This window comes from Haemorhous mexicanus, chromosome 16 (assembly GCF_027477595.1).
Source record: "Haemorhous mexicanus isolate bHaeMex1 chromosome 16, bHaeMex1.pri, whole genome shotgun sequence".
NCBI classification, from domain to species: Eukaryota; Metazoa; Chordata; class Aves; order Passeriformes; family Fringillidae; genus Haemorhous; species Haemorhous mexicanus.
In genome coordinates, this window is record NC_082356.1 from 10,250,091 (window position 1) to 10,271,651 (window position 21,561).

The following is a 21,561-nucleotide window of genomic DNA, read 5'->3' on the forward strand; positions in this document are numbered from 1 at the left end:
TTCTTGTTCTTCATCTCCTCCATTTTCTGCTGTGTTGGGAGCACAGGGTGATTGGTTGGAAAGAGCTGCAATGCAGATGCTGAGTGGCAGACAAAGAATTAGTTACTGGTAGAAAGGTAGAAATAAAATGTGTTCTAAGAGTTAATTGGGCAAAATGATATTAAAAGACCTTGAACCTGTGGGTCCTATGACTTTTGGTGCCTTCTCTTTGTATGCTAAGTCTGGTGTGCAGACGGCATGCTGAACTTTTGGTAAGAGAAAAATAAACAACAGCCTGAAGACTGAAAAAACCAAAGGTCCCATTTTTTTCTCATTCCTGGCACAGACCTTTTTAGGGGTGTCCCCATCAGGGGATCCTCGGGGGGGTTCACACCTCCCTCCTTCCCCCACTTCCTGCCCTGCTGCTCAGCCCCGCTCCAAGCCCTGCACCCGGGGCCCTCGCCACTTCACAAAAGGAACCAAAATTACCGAAAATCCACCCAAAATTACCTCAGAACCCATCCTGAGGGGCTCTGGGGGAAATTTGAGGGGAGTTTTGAGGGGATTTGGGAAGATTTTGGCTGGATTTGAATCCTTCACCCGCTTGGGCATCCACAAGGTACTAAAACCACCCAAAATTTCCTCCAAATTAACCCAAAATCCACAAAAAGTCGACCCAACAACCAGGCGGTTGGGGGGAAAATTTGTGGGGTTTTGAGATTTAGGGGGATTTTGTCTGGGTTTGAATCCTATGTCAAATTTTGTGTCCAGGAGGTACCAAAACCACCCCAAATCCACCCAGAATTGACCCAAAATTACCTGAAATTCACCCAAAATTATCTCCAAATCCATCCTGAGGGGGTTTGGGGTAGATTTGGAGGGATTTTAGGGGGGCATTTAGAGTGGATTTGAATCCTATGCCCACTTCAGCATCCACAAAGTACCAAAATCCCCCAAATCCATCCAAAATTACCTGAAATGAATGAAAAATTCATCCTGAGGGGGTTGGGGGGAGGTTTGGTGGGGGGGATTTAGGGGTTTTGGGGGGGATTTAAGGGGGCTTTTTGGCAGTCATCATCAGCCGAGACCAAACCCTAAGGACTGTGCCCCTCGTGAAGAGGAGATCAAAGAACTGCTCCCCTTCTGAGGAGGAGATCAAAAGCCAGAGGAGACTGAGCTATTAACTCATTAGGTTAAAACGTATTCATTTAATCAAGTATCATCATTTCTGTTATTTTATCCTTTGTGATTAAGTCTCAAATGCTTTCCTATTCCTTGTTAATTTAGCTGAATGATATTCATTTTGGTTTTGTAAACTATTAAGTCATATTCTTCATGTTATATATGGGGTCCCATATGTCTAATTCAATAAACCACAAACTTAAAATTTAGCAGCAGTTTTAACTGAGATAAAACAATACAATCAAATAGAATCCAGTAGTTACAAAAAGAAATTTGGCAGTGGTTTGGATAAAGCATAACCAAAACTGCTCAGGGTACGGAGAGGGCTTCCCACCCTGCCTCACGTGCAAAAGGCAAAAGGATCCAAACACAACTTATGTACTGTGTGCTAATACATATTCATCAATGTTTTCCTGTAAATCTCCTCCTGTTTCTGATTCTTGAAATCAACATCACCACACTCACAGCGCATGCTCCCACTGTGGCTAAGGGGGCTTCTGGCTCTCTGGGGCTCTCCCTGGAGGAAGGCCAACAGTCTTCCTCACTGTCCTCTGAACAACCTGACAGGCTGTGCATGTGCCCCAAGTCCTGTGTTGTGTAAGTAAGCACTATGCTCCAATTAAGCCTTATTATTTTATAGATAAGAACACTCTTTTATGCTCCCTGTCTGGAATTATCCCAATGTTATTCATGTCATGGCCGATCCTGTCCTGGGAGTTGTCTTAACTTCGTCTTGATGCCAATTCTGACTCGGGAGTCTTCCTAACTTTTGTTCATCAAGGCCAATTCCAATCTCCTGTATCCTGTTTCCCACATGTATCATCTACAAAGAAACCCATCTGCTTCATACTATGAATCACATATACCTTTCCAATTTTCTTCCCAAAATATTGATATAATTACAATTTTGTTAGCACAAACCACATCCATTTATCACAATTTCCCCCATCTTCTCTCTGGATAATATTAATTCATGCTTTTTATTAAAGACTGAATTTTGGTATCTTCTACATCCCACAAATCCAGGTTTTCACACTCCCTCATTTTTCTTTTTGATCAAATTTGATACATGGTATTTTACCTATGCAGGAAATACAACATGGTATAAACCACAATAGAGTCCAGCTGGTATAAACCACCAGATTGTGTTAGCACAAATCATATCCCTTTATCACAACAGGCCAAAAGCTTGGAAAAGGATGAAAGAAATGCTCCGATGACGACGGTAACAAAAAAAAACCCCAAAATAATTTATCTTTGACAGCAAATGAACACCCGCCGCCCTCCAGCCCCCTGAGCCTGGCAGGCCAAGCGGTGCCGTTCCCATGGCATGAGGTGCTGGCAGCCTGAGGAGAGAAACCAGAGAGCCACGGTCAGTCGCAGCAGGCTCCTGTCCCCCTGTCCTGCCATGGCCTGTGCCCGGGCCAGGCTGCTGGCTGTGCTCAGAGCCCAAACCTCCCAACCCATTCTCTGTTTTTAGAGAAGGGCAACGTGGCAGGCACCGTTCCACCTCCTCCGCTTAATCACGGCACAGCAACTCCTCAGCAGCTGCAAGAGCGGGATGCCCGTGTGCCCGCTGCCGCCTGCCCAGAGCCCTTCTGCCAGCTGAGCTATGGAGCTGGGTGCCCACCTCTGGAGAGCTGCTGCCAGGAGAGGAGCCGATCCTGCACCAGGTCCTCATCCTTCTGGAAGGGGCTGTCCCTGCAGACCGTGGCCCCTGGGGTAGTGCTGCCACTGGACGTGCTCCACAGACGCTGCAGGCGCTTCCCCCTCCAGTCTGGGCACCAGGTGTAATCCTCCTGGGAAAAAGAGAGAACAATTGCATGGAAGTCAATTCAAAACAAGACCTGGAAACAAGAAAAAGCACAAAGCCTGTCACCATTCCACAGGCCTGAGGAGGGTCTGACCACTCAATGAAAGAATTAAACCTGCCCAAGGGTGGAGAAAATCCCCACCTTTCCTCCCGTAAACGCACCCCCCATCCACATGGATGGATGCTTTTGTCAGGCTGGCTGCCCCTGCCTCAGCCCGTGCCAGTCTGGCTGGCAGAAGCTGTCAGCAAGGCCAGCAGCCGGCTCCCCTTCCACAACTGCAAGCAAGGGATGTTGTTTCATATATAAATTTGTGTATGATTTTAACCTAATCATTGTAGTGCACATTACTAGTCTCCCTAAAATAGTATATAAGTGCTTTTATCCCACAATAAAATCGGATTCTGATCCCTGAGTCAGTCTCCCTGTCTCTCTCCATCGCCGACACTTCCCTGATAAAGAACTGTTATTCCTGCCCCCATGTTGTTACCTGAGAGCCCCCTTTAATTTCAAATTTTTAGCAATTGAGAAGGAAGGGGTTTACATTTTTCCATTTCAAGAAAGGCTCCTGCCTTCCTTAGCAAACACCTGTCTTTCCAAACCAAGACACAGGAGCCACCTGTATTATACATGGAAATACTTCACACGAAAAACCAAGAGCCTCAAAAAGGCAAAACAGCTTGGTAATTTGTAGAAAGTAACTCTGATCAAAAATAAAATGTGTGAATAGATTGGTCTAAAGATGACATTCACAATTTTCCTGGTGACATTGTGCACTGTACTGAAGCAGGGGACAGCCACTGGACATAGCCAGCAGGATAACTGGATATGCTTTTCAAACTTATTCTTAGTATTCATTGAATTATTCATTGAATTCTCATCCTTCTGTACACTTCAGCTCTGCTGTAAACTTCAGAGACATTTTTTCACAAGCTTCTAACAAGTTACTCTGGATCCATAATTCCTGAGACCAAATGGAGTCCAAATGCCAAGTGGGATTACTCTTTTCAAAGCCTGGAGTCACACAGAATGAAGCAGCACTTAAATCATCCTGTGCATCCCATACACATAACAGTCCAGTCACTGACCATCTGCAATAATTTTTTTTACTTTTGCTACAAATTACCTTCAAGAATAAGCTACAAATAATATCTTGATCTGGTTTAAATTCAGGGATTGCACTGCAATTGCCCAAAAAAATTCTAAGGGAACCTAGTGCTGTTGCAGTAATACAAGAGAACTGTAAGTGTGTATTACTAGTTGTTATTCATAATAGGCAAAAATGGCTCAGATCAGCTTTGCAAAGTAAGAAACAAATCATGGAGAGTTGAAATGATGGAGTTGGGACAGTGTAGCCAGTCTGCTTTTTGTGAGAGATGCTTTTAAGCAGTGGCAGTAGTAATGTACTCATCTCCTGTAACTTTGCTCCTTGTGATCTACTTTCCCCCTCTGCAATTTTTTCTGCTCTTTTTTTTTTCTTTATTTTTTTCAGCTGAGTACCAAAAGGAAACACAGAACTGCAATGTTGCTACCAAAATAATAGATTTATTTTTCAAAATAAAAAATACTAACAGCTTTTAGAAAACACATCAGAAGTGTTGGAAAGTATAAACAATACAAGATATTGAACAGGATTTTTACATAATACTACATCAGCCAAACAAATGGATAGTAAGGCTTGAGGAACAAGGATGTAATTAAAGTTTTATTAAAAGCGCTTCTTTTGTTCTGTGTGTGGTAACTGTCATCACTCTGATGTAAATACTTCACCATCTATTAAAATTTTCCTAGGCTGTATTATTTTGCAATCAGCTATGATTTTTTAAATTTCTCTTGTACCCATCACTGAATTATCTGAGCACAATCTCCAAACAAGACAAATGGTAAAGTAGCAAAGGGCTGCAATAACTGAGCAGCCAACAGGATAAGCCACACTGGCACCTATTGGCTCTGCCAAATCCTCTGTGAGTGCTTTCGTTTCTTTTCCTCTTTGGTTTAAAATGCAACACATTTTCATTACTTCTGATGGCTCACCTCTGAAAGAAAAAGGCAGTAGCTGGTTTTGGTAGGGTAAGTTGCATTTGCAAATTGGCTCACCTCCTTGGCAGCAGAACTGCATTTTTTCTTATCAAAGCTGCTCCTCAGCTTGAGTGGGGAGAAGGCGCAAAAGGATGAGAGAGGCTGGTGGAGCTCTGATGGTCTGAGGATGCAATGGTGCAAAGAGCTGGAAGGTGAAATACCTTTTCTTGAGTTCAGGGTCATTAGGGAAAGGGAGTGTGTGCCCGAAAGCTCAGTTCTGTCAGCCATATTCACCGAGTAAAAGGCTTTTTTCCTGCACTTGTGTGTGTGGCCAATGCCAAGGGATGGCAGCTCTTTCTGTTGTGGGGGCATTGCAGCCTCCAACTGCAGAGTATGCAAACAGAGCTGCATTGAAATGTGTTTTCCAGGGCTCAGTTTTGGGGCTGGTCCTGGTTAACTTCTTTATTGCCTGGTTAACTTTTTTATTGATGATCTGGAGATGGAGATTGAGAGCACCCTCAGTAAATTTGCAGATGCCCAGTTGGGTGGGAGTGTGGATCTGCTGGAGGACGGGAAGGCTCTGCAGTGAGACTTGGACAGACTGGATCAATGGGCCAAGGACAAGGCCATTGAGGTTCCGCAAGGCCAAGTGCCACATCCTGCAGGTCACCAGCCGCCTCAGTGTGAGCCAGAGTGTGCCCAAGGGGGCAAGAGGCCAATGGCACCTGGCCTGGATCAGCAGCAGTGTGGGCAGCGGGACCAGGGCAGTGCCTGCCCCTCTGTGCTGGGCACTGCTGAGGCCACAGCTCGAGGGCTGTGTCAGCTCTGGGCCCCTTGGGAAAAAGGACATTGAGGGGCTGAGTGTGTCCAGAGAAGGGCAGCAAGGCTCACAAAGGCTCTAGAAAACATGTCCCATGAGGAGTAGCTGAGGGAGCTGGGTTTGTTCAGTCTGGAGAAGAGGCTCAGGAGGGACCTCACCGCTCTCTCCAACTCCCTGACAGGAGCGTGCACTGAGGGGGGGCTGCTCTCTTCTGCTGGGACTGCACTGAGACCCTGAGGAAGTGGCCTCACGTTGAGAGGAAATTCAGGTTAGACTTTAGAAAAAAAATTTCACTGCTCAGGTGTTCAGGCCTGGGAATAGGTTGGCCAGAGGGGTGGTGCAGTTGCCATCCCTGGAGGTGTTAAAGAGACCTCTGGATCTGACACTGGCAAATGGTTTAGTGGTCTGTGTTTGAAGTGTCAGAGCTGGGCTGACGTTGAACTGATGCTCTTCAAGATCTCTTTCACCTCTGACGGTTCTACAATTCCAAGCGCTTCCCGCCTGGCTGAGGGGAAGGCTCAGGGCTGTCCCGAGTCCGAGGGCGGCCGTGCCCTGACGCGCTGGGGCGGCATCTCCTGAGGGGCCGGGCCGGGCTCTGCCCTCAACTCCGTGAGATCCCACATCAGCCCGGCGGGGCCTCCGCTGTCCTTCAGCCCGCAGATCCCACCCCTCAGCCCGGCGATCCCACCCCTCAGCCCGCAGATCCCACCCCTCAGCCCGGCGATCCCACCCCTCAGCCCGCAGATCCCACCCCTCAGCCCGGCGATCCCAACCCTCAGCCCGCAGTTCCCACCCCTCAGCCGGACAGCGCTCGGCAGCGGGCACCCGCCTCGCCTCGGGGTCTGCCCGGAGCCACCCGCGCCACTGGATCACAGGTACCCGAGCCGTGCCCCATTTCCCCCCTCGGCACTCCCCAGCCTTCCCACAGAAGGCTGCTGTTTCATCTTTAGACTGTTGCCTTCCAACCCCCACCCCCCCACCCCGCTCTTATTTTAAATATGTATATGTTCTTTCCCTTTTATATTTGGGCTGATCTGGGGTGCTTGCTAAGGCTTCAGAGTGGAGCTCTGATAACGAGCTGTAAATCACTCACGGCCCATCTGAGGGAGGAGGGTGCGAGGGAGCTGAAATAGGCCAGGACAGCCCCAAGTCCTGTTCCACAGCGCAGCGTCCTCACAGCCTCAGCTGCTGCTGTGGGGTTTGGTTTCCACAGGATGCCAACAACCCGCACTTCTCCCCTCTGGCCTTTGCTCCCTGGGTTTCGAAGGATAAGTCCTGCCCAGGCTGGCTGGTCTACTGACCGTGCCAGCCATGTGCTCTGGTGCTGCTGAGCACACACATTGACAGATCTGCACTTCTCCAGGAGTGGTTTCTGAGATTTAAAGCAATGTTACTGGGTTGTTTTCCATAACTGATGGAGAAGAATTTTAGATGCAACATTTGCCAGCTGTTTGTTGAAGCAAATCTAGTTGTTTGTCTTTCCACCTTGCTCTGTGATGCAACAACCGAGGTGAGCTATTTGAATCTAATTAATGTAGGCTGGTTTATAAATACTATTTTGCGTACCTCCTGTAGGTTGCAAAAGTCAAAAAGATGCAGGTAAAGGTCAAGATGTGTCCTTGTATACATCCAGTTTTAAACCCCTTGTGCTTCTTATATTGCATAATTGTATAAACATGTATTAAATGAAACTCTTCTGAAAAGCAATTAGCTCCAGAGCGAACTCATTTTTACAGCCTTCCTTTTGTTTGGGTGGGTTGTGTTTTTTCTTAGGCTGGCAGGGTGGTGGCAGTAGGACAAAAAGAGGTGAGGAAGGCTGGCAAGCTTTTCCTTGTTGTGGCAGGGTTGGATTTGCAGGAAAATGAAATGCATGTCTGTTATCACTTCTGAAAGGCTGCAGGGAGATGACCTCTCTCAATTCTCCTCTCTAAGGGAAGCAGCAAAGGAACGGGGCAATCAGTAACTCCCAAGAGAAAGCAGGGCTGGCTGCTTTCAATGGATGGATGCACAGTGATGACAAGGATTCTGCTTTGAGCCTTTGCTCCACTTGGAGAAAGAAAATGAATCCATTCTTAAGCTGCATTTGCCACTGATTTAAAGTTTCTGCCTGGAGCGAAGTAATTTTTGGAGAAATTGTAAGAGGTTACTGTGATGCTTGCATCAACCTTCTCTGTTTGGGACTTGGGGCGTGTTTGAGGGAGCATCTTTGTGCCTCCAAAGCTGAATGTCACTCTGCTGCTCTGCTCTGAGAGGCTGCCCCGTGGGGTTTGTGAAGAAGCAATGCTGTGGGGTTTGGTGGGTTGCATGGTTCATGTAATGTGGCAATGTCTTTGGGGAATTTCAGTGGGTTCTCCCTGTAAGGAACATGTCTCTGTGCTCACTGCCCTTGGTTTGATCAGTGCTGCCAGAACAATGCTGATGGTTTGGTGGCTCCTTGAGCAGCAGGAGGCCGAGTGTTTTAGAGTGTCCACCCCCTAAGTAACATGACTTGGTCTTAGTGCCAGTTGTTGGCTGATGGCAAAGGTGGCCACTCTTGTAAGGAAAGTTGGATCAGCTTTGTTGTGATCAGTGACACAGAGCAGGGGATGTTCTTTACTGACAGTGCCCCTCAGGGGTAACATGGAATGACCTGATTTCTGCAGAATGTCCACTCTCAAAAGATGATCACCTGTTAGTTACAAATGCAGGGCTGTCATAAAAGACTGTATTTCCAAAGGAAAACTCTGCCATGTAAGAACGCATTCAACCGTGTGTGTGTGAGATGACAAAGTAAAAGCAGAAAACTAGGAAAAGTGCATTTTAGAAAAATGATGTTGTTTCTACTGCATATATTATAAACACTGCTAATCTGAACAGAACTGAAAAAACTTTTTCCTTGCTGTTGTAGAACAAGAACAGAGATTTAAAAAAAAGGAACACTCAAAAGGTGCAGATAAGTCAGTGTGGTAAGATATCTAATATAATTTGTCATTATAATCTGCATCAATTTTACAATGTTTTAGTAGACTGTGATAGGCCTGTTGTGGGGTGGTGAGCAGTTGGGAGAACATGTTTTTTCCTAATTTCCACATTTTGGATACTGTATTGGCTATGCAAAGGGTAAATCCAATGTCAAACCTGCACACATAGTAAAACACACCATTACGAAGTCATATTTTTTGGTTTTAATTTGCTAATATTTATCCACATTTTTATTGTATTTTAACTTCTTTAAGAAGCCTCAGACCTTGTAATGGTTTACTGTTAACAATACCTTCTGTCACTGTTAGAAATAATTATCATCTAAGTCTTTTAATGATACCCCAAAGACTAAGAAGCAGATTTTCCAAGTCTGTTTGCCCACCCAGGGTTGTGTGTAGGTGCCCAGAGAATATTTTGTGTTCTGTCTCCACCCACCTGACTGAGGGCTCTGCTGCTGTGCTGCATGGTTTATGTCTCCTGTACCTCAGTACCACGGAGCAGCCTTGTGCTCTTGGACTCTTTCCTTACTACTCCACAGATTTTCAACTGCACCCTGAATTTTATTTGCACTCTGAATACTTTAATGGCTCTGTATTATTTACACTTAATGCACCTTGCAATTGTGAATTTAATATTTAGTGGTTTACATCAGACTTACTAGGAGTTACTAGTAATGAAAGGCCAGAAATATTAAAAGGAAGCTGTTACTCTGCAAAGGAACTCATGCTCAAATAACAAAGGATGGACAGAAATATTTCTAGGTTTGTTGTTGGTGGCTGAATAGAAGTGATGTAGCTCCATTTTGGCTCACTTCCCCCCCTTTTTTAAAATACACCTACATACTGCATTTTGACAGGTTTATTCTAATACTGACTAGATTAATAGAGAGAAAAGATAACAATTTAATGAAGCTTTTTGTGTTTGCTCCTAGATATGAAAACAGATCTGACCTTACTGCTGGAATGCCTTAAATCTCAGTTGGACTGCCCTCTGTCTCAGCAGGAGGCTGTGGTCACTGTCTATTCCATTTGCCAACAAAACAGTAAGAAAGGCTGTTCCTTAGAAACAATGCAGGCATTTATGTTCACCATATATGCCAAGGAACTGGTGGGCACTGTAAAAATGTCTAAAGGACATAAGGCTTGAGATGTTGGAAAATCATAGAAGCCTTTCATTTTGCAGAGAAACAGAAGCAAAAGTTTTTCCTCTTGTAGGTGAAGCAAGCGAATACTTTAGAGAAATTGGTGGTTTGATGTTTAGAAATGACCTTGCCAAGTCGAGTGCTCATTGCATCGTAAAGGAAGCAGCTTTATTTACATTGGGAATTATTCTAGAGAGTAATGGCAATAAAAATAACACTGTTTGTATTTCTGAGTGTGCTATGGCCCCCTGTCATTACTTGTGCTCCTGCTTTGTCTCCATTTTCTTTTGGTTACACAAAATGAGACTACAAGGTTGTCAGTTGGAGCAAAGGCAGGGAAGGTGCCCCAGTTGCTCTGTCCATCCCCAGATTTGATCTGTGCCTTGCTGACTTGTGCACACAGGGTGTCTTTAAGTTACCAGACAGCTGCACTCCCCCTGTCCCTCAGCAGCAAGTGTTCAGTGACTCCTGGATTGTTCCAGAGCTTGCCAGGGTCCTGCTTGGTGTAGAACTCACTGCAGGGGGAAGCCCTCAGGCACTTCATAGTCCTGCCCTGTCTCTGCTCCCCACATACTGGCCACAATTGAAACTTAATAATTTAGGATGATGAGTAGCTTACTTGAGGTTTTCACTTTTTGTTTTCAGTGTCTTGTCAACAGACACTGTTGACAAGTACACTGTCTTGTGTACTTCTGAGTTGCTTGAAGAACTCATTTTATTTTGAATTAAAAAGGATTCTGATGTGAACTTGAAAAGAATGTCTGTTTCTGTCATCTTAGTACTGGTGTCAAATAATGGTAAGTTGGTTTTTTTTTCTGTGTTATGATAACTCTCCTTTTCTATTTGCCAATCTGCAGTCCAAACTTTGGAACATGCAATAAGCAATGTTGTGGTGAAGTGAATTTATAAAGATGAATGTTTGCATGTAACCGAACCTGAATTGTCGAAGTAGGTCATTGCTCACTGGGATTTCCTTAAACAGCAGAACGTGGTTTAGTTCTAAGAAGAGAGTTTGCAAATGCAAACCCATAGTTTCTGAGAGTGTCTAGAAAGAGAGAGACATGGAAAGGTTATTTACCAATATGTTGATATGATTTTGTATTTCCTTGTGGGGAGGATATGTGCTTAGGAAAGGGAATGTATGTATGTAAATTCAACTTGCTGTTAAGATTTTGTCTGCAGTTGCATTTGTCTCTGGAGTCTTGTGTGTGTTCTCTTTTAGAAAATGGGCAAACCCATGTCAGAGACACAGGCTGCATCAGCCTGCTGCTGCAGTTGTTCAGGTGAACAGGGCTGCAATTCAAACAGGCAAATAGTAGGCTGGTTAGCAGCTATGTTTCCTTGACTGTCTGGGCCTTGCTTGCATTTCCTTAACAGAACAACTCTCTCCACATCTGAGAAGAATCTGTCAGCTGAAAACACTGATCCCTGCTATCAGCTCTGGTCCTCAGTGTGCAGCACTCTCTGTGCCTGTGTCAACAACCCCCAGCACGGGACATGTTGCTCTGAAAACTGTGGAAGAAGTCCAAAGATATTCTCCAAATCGGTAACACTTTGGTTTCATTTTAACTGTTCAGCTGAAGTTGATTTCATTGCGTTTTGATTTGGGGTAATTTGTTTTTACTTTTCTAGAAGATAATCAGAACATTTGCTGTGGGGTTTTTCCCTATGCCAAAGGGTGGCTCGAGAGTTGCACAGAGCCTGGGATAGTTCATCCCATCTGTTCATTTCTTGGTCTCACAGTTGCAAACAACTGGAAGTGCAGCTCAAGCTTTACGCAGCTTTGAATTTGATAAAAGGAAGTTTAATTCGAGAGCTAAATGGGTTTTTCTTTCTTGTCAATCTCTACAGAGTCATTTGCTGTTCTTTCCACTTTTACTCTGACCACTGTACTCCACCATCTTTACTTACACTGCGCTGTGCTCAAGTCCAGAAAGAGCCACAGTCTGCTTACATTTGATAGGGTCAGTAAAACTGCTGGGAGCTGTTCTGATTAAAAGTGTGTCTAAATTAAAGTCCTTGTGACATGGCTGAAAACAATGACTTAGGTAGAACTCAGGCATGATGTTTGCCATTTGTGTGCACATATCAGGGTCATGTTTTCCTGGAACTATTTTATCTGCGGTTACTGCATTTCTTGAGATTAATGTATCTCCAGCTTCTGTTGTATAAGAAATGTAATGACTGACACATGCACAGAAAAACTCTGATGGACTTACTTGGTGAAAAGCTAAAAGAATTTGCAGACTCTCTTGCTTAAATCACTTTTTTTTTCTTTTTTCCACTGAGCAGAAGTGCAGAAATCTTTTGTTTCTATTGGAGGATTGGATACATTAGCCAAAGCTCTCCTTGAGCTTATGCCTGATTCCTGTTTGTGTCACTCCAGCATGAGACTTGCAGTGGTAGTAACAAAGACTCTGAATGCCTGTAATGCTACTAACTGTGAGTGGAAAGACATTTTTGATCTATGGCAATTTTAAAATGCTATTTTTAAAGTCTTGTGCTGGTGGAAAAGTTGCAGAAATGAATGCTTAAAGGCAGTTAAGTTCTCCACATCCCAGTGGATGTTGCGATGCTTTTTAAAACTCAGAGGTGTAAGTGGGGAGTGATTCAGTTCATCTGAGGTGGATTACTGTCCCATCGTTGCTCAAATGAATGCAGTGAAATTTAAACCCAACTGAAAATTAAAATTGAGATGCTCCTGCCCGTGCTGGGTAAGTAAAGCTGAGCTCTGGGCCTGGATTTGACCAGTCAGTTTGGATCCTGGAGTTATGCCTGTGGCTGAATAATAAATTGTGTAGCTTTAGGAAGTTTTAGTCATTTAGAGGTGGAGCTGAATAGACGTGGTGTTTCTGCAGAGCACACTCTGCTCTGGTTTGCTGGCCGGGTACTGCTCTCCTGATGAGGTTTTGTGTTTTCCACAGAAGGTTTGCAGAAACCTGTGATCCTGACGAGCCTGTGCTGTGGCCGTGGTTGCTGTATCTCACACTTCTGCCATAAGAGCTTCAAATGGAAGTTCCCAGAAGTTGAAAAGCATCAGCCTGCACTAGTTGTGAGGGTAGTTTCAGCTCAGTTGGGTGTGACAGGACTGGGCCTCAGCGTGGATGCTCTAGCAGTGGTGTTGCCAGTGCCAGGAAGGGCTTGCCCCCTGCTCTTTTTATGGCAGATACTCTGCGTGTCAAAGCTTATTCAACTCTCTCTGGCTTCATGCTGGAGCTGATCAAGGACATGGAGAAACTCAGCAGGGATCTCCAGAAGCTGCACAGTGCAAAGCCCTCCTCATTCATCAGATCTTCTGCCTCCTCTCCGTGGAGCACAGGCTGGGAGGATGGGCAGGACTGGATTTGGGAGCAGCACAGGAGGGGTGGGGTAATCTGAGCTGTTCAAGGTGGAGCAGGGCAGGGCTGAGCAGGCCCAAGGCTTTGAGGGCTCTGTACAGTTCCCTCCAAACCCAGCATTTGATCCTTGGATAATTCCTGTACACTCACAATCGACTTTCTTTTCCTTCCAATCATTTTAACCAACAGCTGCCATGAGTTTTGTCTTGGCAAAGTATCCCACTGTGTCAGAGCTGCTGAAGCTGCTGTCCAATGAGACACTGAGCACAGGAGAAAAAAATCAGTATTATTCTAACAATTGGACACTGTACTGAAGTTTGTGGTAAGATTTGCTTTTTCTTTTTCCTGTCTGTCAGCTTCTCCTAAATTCTCATCCACTGACTCCTCTTGTGGTGTCACTTCATCAAGACTGGAACACGAGAGAGTGTTCAGGTAAATAATACAATGTCAGTATTTGGACAAAAAGTTTTCTAGAATGTTCCATCTTTAAATTTTAAAGCTTGTTAGCAGGAAGTGTCTTAAGTAGCTTTGAAAAGTAGACTCAATATGCAAGAATTCAGAGCTGGGCTTAGGTGTCTCAAGGAATAATTAGTCCAGACTTGACAGCTACTACAATCCAGACCTAGCAAATGGGTTGTCTTGAGCACCCTTTTCATGGTCCTTGGCACATACAGCTTCTCTCCACTGCTTACAAGGCCAGGAATATTTGTAAAAGCCATGTAAGAGCATTGGTTTCAAGACACAGAAGCAGTTGGTGGCTCTAAAATGGTTTTGTCGTGTTCCTCAGGGCTTGCCCAAGCTTATCTGGCACAAATACAGCACTTCAGTTGGTATTTTGTGGTAGTGCAAGCAAAGAGAAAGGGAAATTCATTTGTACTTGTGGTGTTTCTCATGTATGTTTAGAGAAACAAGAAAAAGACCTTGTGTTCAGAAAGTTTGATTTTTATCCTCTGAGTGCCAATAACATGTTCAATAATTAGCTCAAGAGGTCATAAATTTATTTTAACAGACATTTTTTCATTAAGAACTAGTGAAACAAGAATTAATGGAAAATGTCTTTTGAAAAGAAAAATTATTAAAAAATTATTTCAACATAAAAAAGGTTTTTCTTCAAATGCCAACACTGTCAAAATAAAAATGGTAAAAGTTTTTATTTGCTTTTTTTTGTTAAGTTTAAAGAAGAAAGAACTATGTTTAGCAATTATCCATTATATGATTCCATATGGGAATGAGAGCACAATAAAAATTCAGCCAATGACAGAAGAAATGAGGAGGAACAGATTGGCTAGACCAGGCTTAAGCTACTAATTTTATTTTGCTAAATAGAAACCTTGAGATTTTGATATTTCTGCATCCCAGGCCTCACAGAAATGTTGCATATCTACTCCAAGAGCAGGTCGTGAAAGAGAAGAAATACAGGAGTCATTATTCAAATGTTTTGAGCCACAATTAAATGAGCTTGGAACTCCATCGAATAAGTGGCCTCAGTCCTTCAGTTTTCTTACAGCAACCTGAGTTCTGGTCAAATCATCCTGTGGGATGCAAAGCTCTCCTGCTGTCACTGCAGCAGGCTCGGGTCTGGAGTGAAAATCTCTCTTTCTGCAGAAACTTGCAGAGAGTTGCCAGTATTGGCCCCTACAGTGACTGTAAGGTGAAGGTGTGTGGGGCTGAAACCAAACCTTTCCTTTACCATGTCCTGTTCTAGAAGAGAACCAGTGTGAGCTGCCTCAGAACAATGGTCTGCCACTCATGATTCAGGTATTGACAGAATCTCAGGACGAGGAGCTCGTCAAAGCTGCTACTTTTGTGCTGCAGAGCTGCAAACAAATGAGTAAGCTTGCTGTGACTGCTTTAAAAAGGAGAGGGATTGTTTCCATCTCTGTGTTCTGCTGATTCCCCAAGTGATTTTAACTTCTGTGGCAGCTTTTTTTGTAATTCTGTATACTCCAAAAGATGTTTGTTTTCTGCACAGAAAGTTGCCTATTTGTCTTTAAGAACTGACTTAGGCAGAAAAAAAAAGAAGTAAAAATTCCAAGAGTGTTGCAAAAATGCATTTGTGAAACCTCTCCATGTAGGGCCAATTCTTAAAGCTTTCCCATCTCTAAATTGTGTGGAAAAGATCAACATTGTCATTTATCACCCAGGGGATACTTTCTTCCTGGGGATGTACCACTAGAGGGAGGGAATAAACCAGGAGATAATCAAGCCTGAAATCACTGTGTCTGCACTGATTTCCAATCTGAAGAAATCTTGATCTTTTTTTTCTAAAGTAGGATGTATTTTTGGGCCCCCTGTTTCAGTTTTTTATAAATTAGCTGTACAATCCCTCCCATGAAGCAGAGAGACCTTGTCCTCTAATCTCTAGAGTGTGGAGGGTGTGCAGTTGCTAATTAGGAAAAAACAAACCTGTATCTCCATTTCTGTGCTGCAAGCACAACGGAGAGGTTTGTGTCAGATTGAGGTGTGGAGATTTGTAGTGTCCATTACTGTGGAGTTGTTTTTTTAAAAAAGCAGTGACTCATACTGGTGAAGAACCCAAAGTTAATTCAATGAAAAAGCTTTTTTTTCTTTCACAGCATCATTGTGGAAACAGTTTGTAGGAACTCTAATTGCAAGTTCACCTCTTGTAACAGCAGCTTATATTTCAAGTGTGTTAACATTTATGTAGAAATCTAAGTTTTATAAAAATTGTAATTTTGCATTAAATGATTGGGGCTGTCCCTTAGCATACAAAAATGTAATAAATGCTTCTTAAATGTTGTGTTTACATGATAAAATTTTAATTATTAATGTTGTTTTATATTTTATAAAGCTGAACAGTTGCTCTGAAATGATATGATAACTCATTAAATGTGAACAGTGCAGAAGAATTGGATATGCAAGTCAGAAAAAGATGTCTGCAAGATAGCTGGAAGAAAGCAAAAGTAATTTTACACAGAATAAACTCAATTGAAATACAGCACGATGAGGTTGGCCTACTTACCGAAATGGGATAAAACTAATCACATCTTTCCAGAGTTTAAGGAGCAAGCAAAAGTAAAGCCTTAAGATAAGTTCAATGTGAGCAAAAAACCCAGGAAAAAACCTTGAATTTGTGTGAAACGACAACCTGCAACATTTATCAGTATTGTAGATCAGCCTGAGTTACAGGTGTGCAGAGAATGGAGGCATCTGTATTGTAGGAAGTATTCTAGTTTCCTGTAAACCCAGATTTTCTATAAGCTAGAAAAAGAAGTTGAAGTAATTTGTAATTGCTAGACATTCAAACCTGTAATTTTAATATTTGGGTGCATGAAATGCTCAGGATTGTATGGCTGTGGGAACTGATTTACTGATCTACCCCAAATGGTGGATATTTTTTATATATATATATATATATATATATATATATAACCTCCCCTCTCCTAGAGAATGTGTTAGTAGTAGAGGTAGGTAATGACTGAAGGAGGCGTGCAATGACATGGATTTTTTTTCCCCTTCTTTTCAAATTAATACATACTGCATAAAATAAAGTATCTTACTCTGCTGCCAGGTTGGTATGCTCTCATTTCATCCACTGACAGTCTGGTCCTTTCCAACCTGAAAGATCATTTCCTTTTTTATGTCTTTCAGGACATGATTGAGACTGGTGGAACAATGAAAGCTCTGCTTTCCAAAATAAAAGACAAGAAACCAAGGATGGTAAGAGGTAGAGCCTTTTAAGGTACAAGGATAAAGCCACTAACTAACATCTTCAAATCATTTGGGTCAGTAGGCAGTGTATGCTGACAGGTGCTTGTTTGGCTTGAAGTTTGGAGTGGGAGGAAGCAAATGCAGGAAGTAATCCTTATCCAGCTGCTAAAAAATTAACTGTTTCTTCAGCTGGGAAAAGGACCTGTGCACTGCCATCTTCACTGCTCAGATAATTAAAAAAAGGTTTTATGGCTCTTGCCATGCAGTCATCAAGTCTGCTGGATTCCCTGTTTCTTACTTTATGTTTGAAGGAAATTCAGCTCTTTCCATAGCTTTTCTAACAGCACCTCAGTTGCCTCCATACTAGAATGACAACACTCAGAATATTTCTTCATACTGTCAACCATAGAGGTTTTCAGAATCTGAGAGTCTGTCAGCACTGGGAAGATGACTTCAAGTAGCATTCTAGATCTGCTTTTAGTAGATCTCAAAAGAAATTGTGTGGAATATCCCTGTGTCTGTCAAGTAACCACAATGCTCTGTAAAAACAGTTGCTTTAAGCATCAGTTATTCAGACAGTATTTCTAGAGACTGTCCAGGAGGTTCTCAGGTTCTTCTGAAGTGCACAGGAAAAGCAAGAATATATATGATTTTGCAGAAGAAATTGTCCTTTTCTCCCTTCCCCGGACTAAAATCGTTACCAGCCACTTGGACATGCTTCCCCCTCTGTGCTATTCTAGTGTGCATTGCTGCATGGAAGGGCAAAGATCTGAGACACGGGATTGAAGGGAACTGAATACAAAGTCGAGCCACTTGGACAGACAGATCAGAGCCTTTGCTTCTCCGTCCACTCCAAGACTGAACACTTTTTCTTTCTGTGCAATCATCTCACTGTTTTAATTGAAGTGCATGATTTTAGACACTTATGGGAAGTGTCGAGAGCCTGGGTTCCCCCCCGGCCGCGCCTTCCTTGTGCAGGAGCAGCCCGGAGCTGGGGCCGAGGCCCCGGCGATATCGAGCGCTGCCGCTGTGGCCCGTCACGTTCCGGGCCCCGGAGCGGATTCCTCCCCCTCCGGCCGGGGACCGAGGGGGCAGCAGGGCTGGAAGGAGCGGGGACCGAGGCCCGCCCGGCGTCACCGCCCCCGGCCCGGCCCCGACAATCGGGTGCTGCGGTTGCCGGGGAACCGCGGGCGCGGCCACAGCGGCTGTGACGGCGCCGCCGCCTCAGTTGCCGCAGAGCGCGCTCCGGGCTGGTTGCTCGCAGCCTGGGCTCCTGCAACGGCTGCACTCAGCGATTCGCTCGGGGACTTTTTCACAGAGATTGTCTCTGCCGGTGAGCCCTGGACTCGCAGGGCATTGGTCTCTACCGGCGAGGAGTCCTCAATTTCATTTGAGGGTAAAGATTGACTCAAGTTGTGCTTTTTGGTTTTGTCCCATCTGTGCTCTGAAAGAGAATTCCAAAGGGAAACACAGGATGTGATCATGCCATTCTTCTGGTGCATTAGTTCAGTGGCATGTACAGCTGAATAGATGAACGATATCTGGTCTACTGATGGTGCTTTTTTTCCACTGAAGAAATGCAGCATTTTCTAAATGTGCTAGTCTAGACATTTTTTTCCCTATAGCGATGACTTAAACTGCTTAAAGGTGAATGAGTTCTGCTCAAGTTTCAGTGGGTTGTTATAGTCTGGTCCTTAAAATTATTAGGGAGATGGCCCTGAATTAAGGTGCAAACAGGACCATATGCCAAAGTCAATTGTCTGGATTTTATGTAAGAGCAAATCTGAGGAAGAGAGAGAGAGAAATAGAGAAGGAAGTTGGCGAGGGGGACAGAAAGAGAGTGACAGATGAAATAAAAAGTAGAAAGTATCACCATTGCATGGATCTCACTGGCATACCATGAAATCCTCTTCTGGTCTTCTCTGTGGTGAGGTGTCACAAAACATGAGACTTCAATGGATTCATGCAGATCTGGGCAAGGTGGGACTGCCCAGGTTCCTGCCTGGGGTGGGGCAAGTTAGACTCTCTCTCTTGCTACTTTCAAATAAGATAAAATCTTTAGCACCAGTATATCCTTTTGAGCCTGCTGTGAATTGGGTTGTGGATTTTCAGATCTGTTGTGTTCCTTTGCATGCCCTGCAGTCACCTGGTGCAAGGCCTCAGGAATGGGTCTGGGGGCACTCTGGAGGTCTTTGATGGGTTCTGACACCCCGTCAGCTGCCCCTGATGGGAATGTCCCCTGGATGTGGCCTTCTGGGGCTGGGGGGTTTAGAGCTGAGCCAGTTTGTCTGAGGGAGGATGGGTGTCCACTGCCCCTTACCAGAGGTTGTGCCACACCCCCAAAATTTCCTCCTCCCCCCTGTGTTGATGGGAGGTTTGTGTGCAAAGCTGGCCTCAGCAGATGAGTCTGTAGCTATGACTTCCCCAGCCTGAAGGCAGGGAGAGCTGATTTTCAGGACAGCTGCTGGGTTTGGCCTGGTTGTGGATACATTTTTCTCAATTAGCCTTGTTTAGTTCTCCCCAGACCTGAGCTAGGAGGACAATAGTGTCTCCTTGATCTTGTCTCAAGTTCCCTTAGGTGGCTTAACTCCCAGTCCCAAGTTTGAATAAGGAGGCATTTTCAGGGAGGGCTGGGCTTCAGTGGTGGCAGATTCTTGATTCAGTTTTGTCAGAATGGGCAAAAAGTCCTTCCTAACAAGATTTAAGCCATTAGCCATAACATTCCAGTCTCTCCCAAGTCTTGTGAAGAGCAGCTGAGGGAGCAGGGGTGCTTTAGCCTGAAGAAGAGGAGGCCCACTCTGGCTATTTTTAAGTAATATTTAAGCTATAGCTTTGTCTGTTCCAACTATTATTAATGTCCAGCTTTTGAGCTCCAGGTTTCAGTACAATCCATCTTTGAATTTCACAGGGAAGCCATATAGATCAAATAAAGTCCAACTAGAGGCCTAACAATACTAGCTACTTATGCCAAACAAGCACTCAGCTACTTTCAAATCATATCAAATTGTTTAGCACCAGTATATGCCTTGAATCTGCCATGGATTGGGTTGTGGATTGTCAGAGTTCCATTGTTGCTCCTTCCAGTTTTGTTGAGGCACTGTCTCCCTCTGTGACATCATCCCTTGGAGATGGCGTCTGGATTGCCCAAGAAGACACCACCACCTCGTCTTTTGCTCAGGGAAAGGCTGAAGCCAAACACTGTGAGTAGCCACTGGGGCTGTGTTAAGGCTGGCACCTGCCCTGGTGTCCCTGCTCTCCCTGGCCCTGTTGTCCAGCAGCGCTGTGAAGCTGCAGAGCCCCTCCCCAGCCCTCTGTGCCGTGCTCCTGTTGCTGGGGGCTGTCCTGGTGCAGCAGGGAACACTGTGGGATGCTTCAGTTGTGTCTTGCCTGGCTGTGCCAGTGGAGCCAAGTGAAACCAATGTACAGCTGAAGCCCTGAACAGGTGTTCTGTCCCTTTCCCTTTGCCACAGGAATTCCTTCTGTCAGACTGGGCACTCACCTGTGCTGCTCTGACCATCCTGCCCTTGGCCACCCGGGCATGTGGGGGAGGGAAAGCTCAAATTCTGCCCAAAGCCTTGAGAGCCATGGCTGTTCCCAGCTGGAAGAGCTTCCAAAGCAGCTGTTCTCTCCCAGCTCCTGTGGGCACAGATCCAGCCCTGCAGGCAGCACTGGAGCCAAGGCCACAAAGGTCCCTTGCTGTCTGGAGCTCTCTTGGCTGAAGATGCCCCAGTGCTGAGGCTCTGTCAAGGAGATCCCTCTGTTTTGTTCTGTGGAGGGCTCTGTCAGCCCAGACAGAGAAAGCAATTTAACAGGGAGAACCAAAACCTGGACACATTCCTGTGCACCTCCCTCTTGGTACAGCTTTGTTTTCTTGCATCTGTTGGACTCAGCCAGCAGCGATATCTCCTTGCTGTGAGTTCTGAGTGTTGTGCAGGGATGGAGTTCAGGCAGTTCTGAGAGCTCCTGCCCATTTTCTGGAAAGGTCACTGCCTCAATCCAAGGAAATGTAAGAGGAAACAAATGCCCAAAGAGCAGAAATCCCCAACCATGTCCCATCCAATCCCAGAGAAGCCAATAGGACAGAGCCATGTGGCTGGAGTGTGTGTATTGCACTCTGTATTATTAACTTACTGATGCTAAGGATTTCAGCAGGAAACTTCCAGGGCTCCCAGGACTGTCCTAGTGGCTGTGATCACAAGTTATTCACCAGTGCCACTTGTTCCAGAAAAGCCTCTCTGAACAAGCCATCTCTGAGGCTCTAGCTGGTGTATTTTTGCCTTTCAGCTGCTTCCCTCTAAGTTCCAGAGGGAGAAGATTCCCAGCAGGAAGAAGGAGGCCAGCACTGGGGGGAGTATTCTGCCCAGAATTGGCCCATTTCCAGACAGGAGTGAGACTGGTCCAAAGGTAGCCTTTTCCTGCTCTTTTCCTTTCTGTTGAACATGAAGTTTGAAGGGGGTGTGTGCTTGTGACAGGCTTGCCTCCAGCAAAACACCTCAGTGTCCAGGTGCTGTTGTCATTGCACACTGCTGGGAGGGGTGGACTGGGAGTCCTGATGTGCACAGAGCAACACAAATAACCTCTGCTGAAGCTGCTGGGCTGTGCTGGAGTGTAGCTGCCATTGCTAACAGGGGGAAGGCT

At 44.9% G+C, this 21,561-nt stretch overlaps 1 pseudogene; it reads left to right on the forward strand.

Annotated features, from left to right (window-relative positions):
• The first annotated feature begins 237 nt into the window (after positions 1-237).
• On the forward strand, positions 238-18,330 carry LOC132334645 (telomere repeats-binding bouquet formation protein 1-like; annotated as a pseudogene).
• The last annotated feature ends 3,231 nt before the right edge of the window (positions 18,331-21,561 follow it).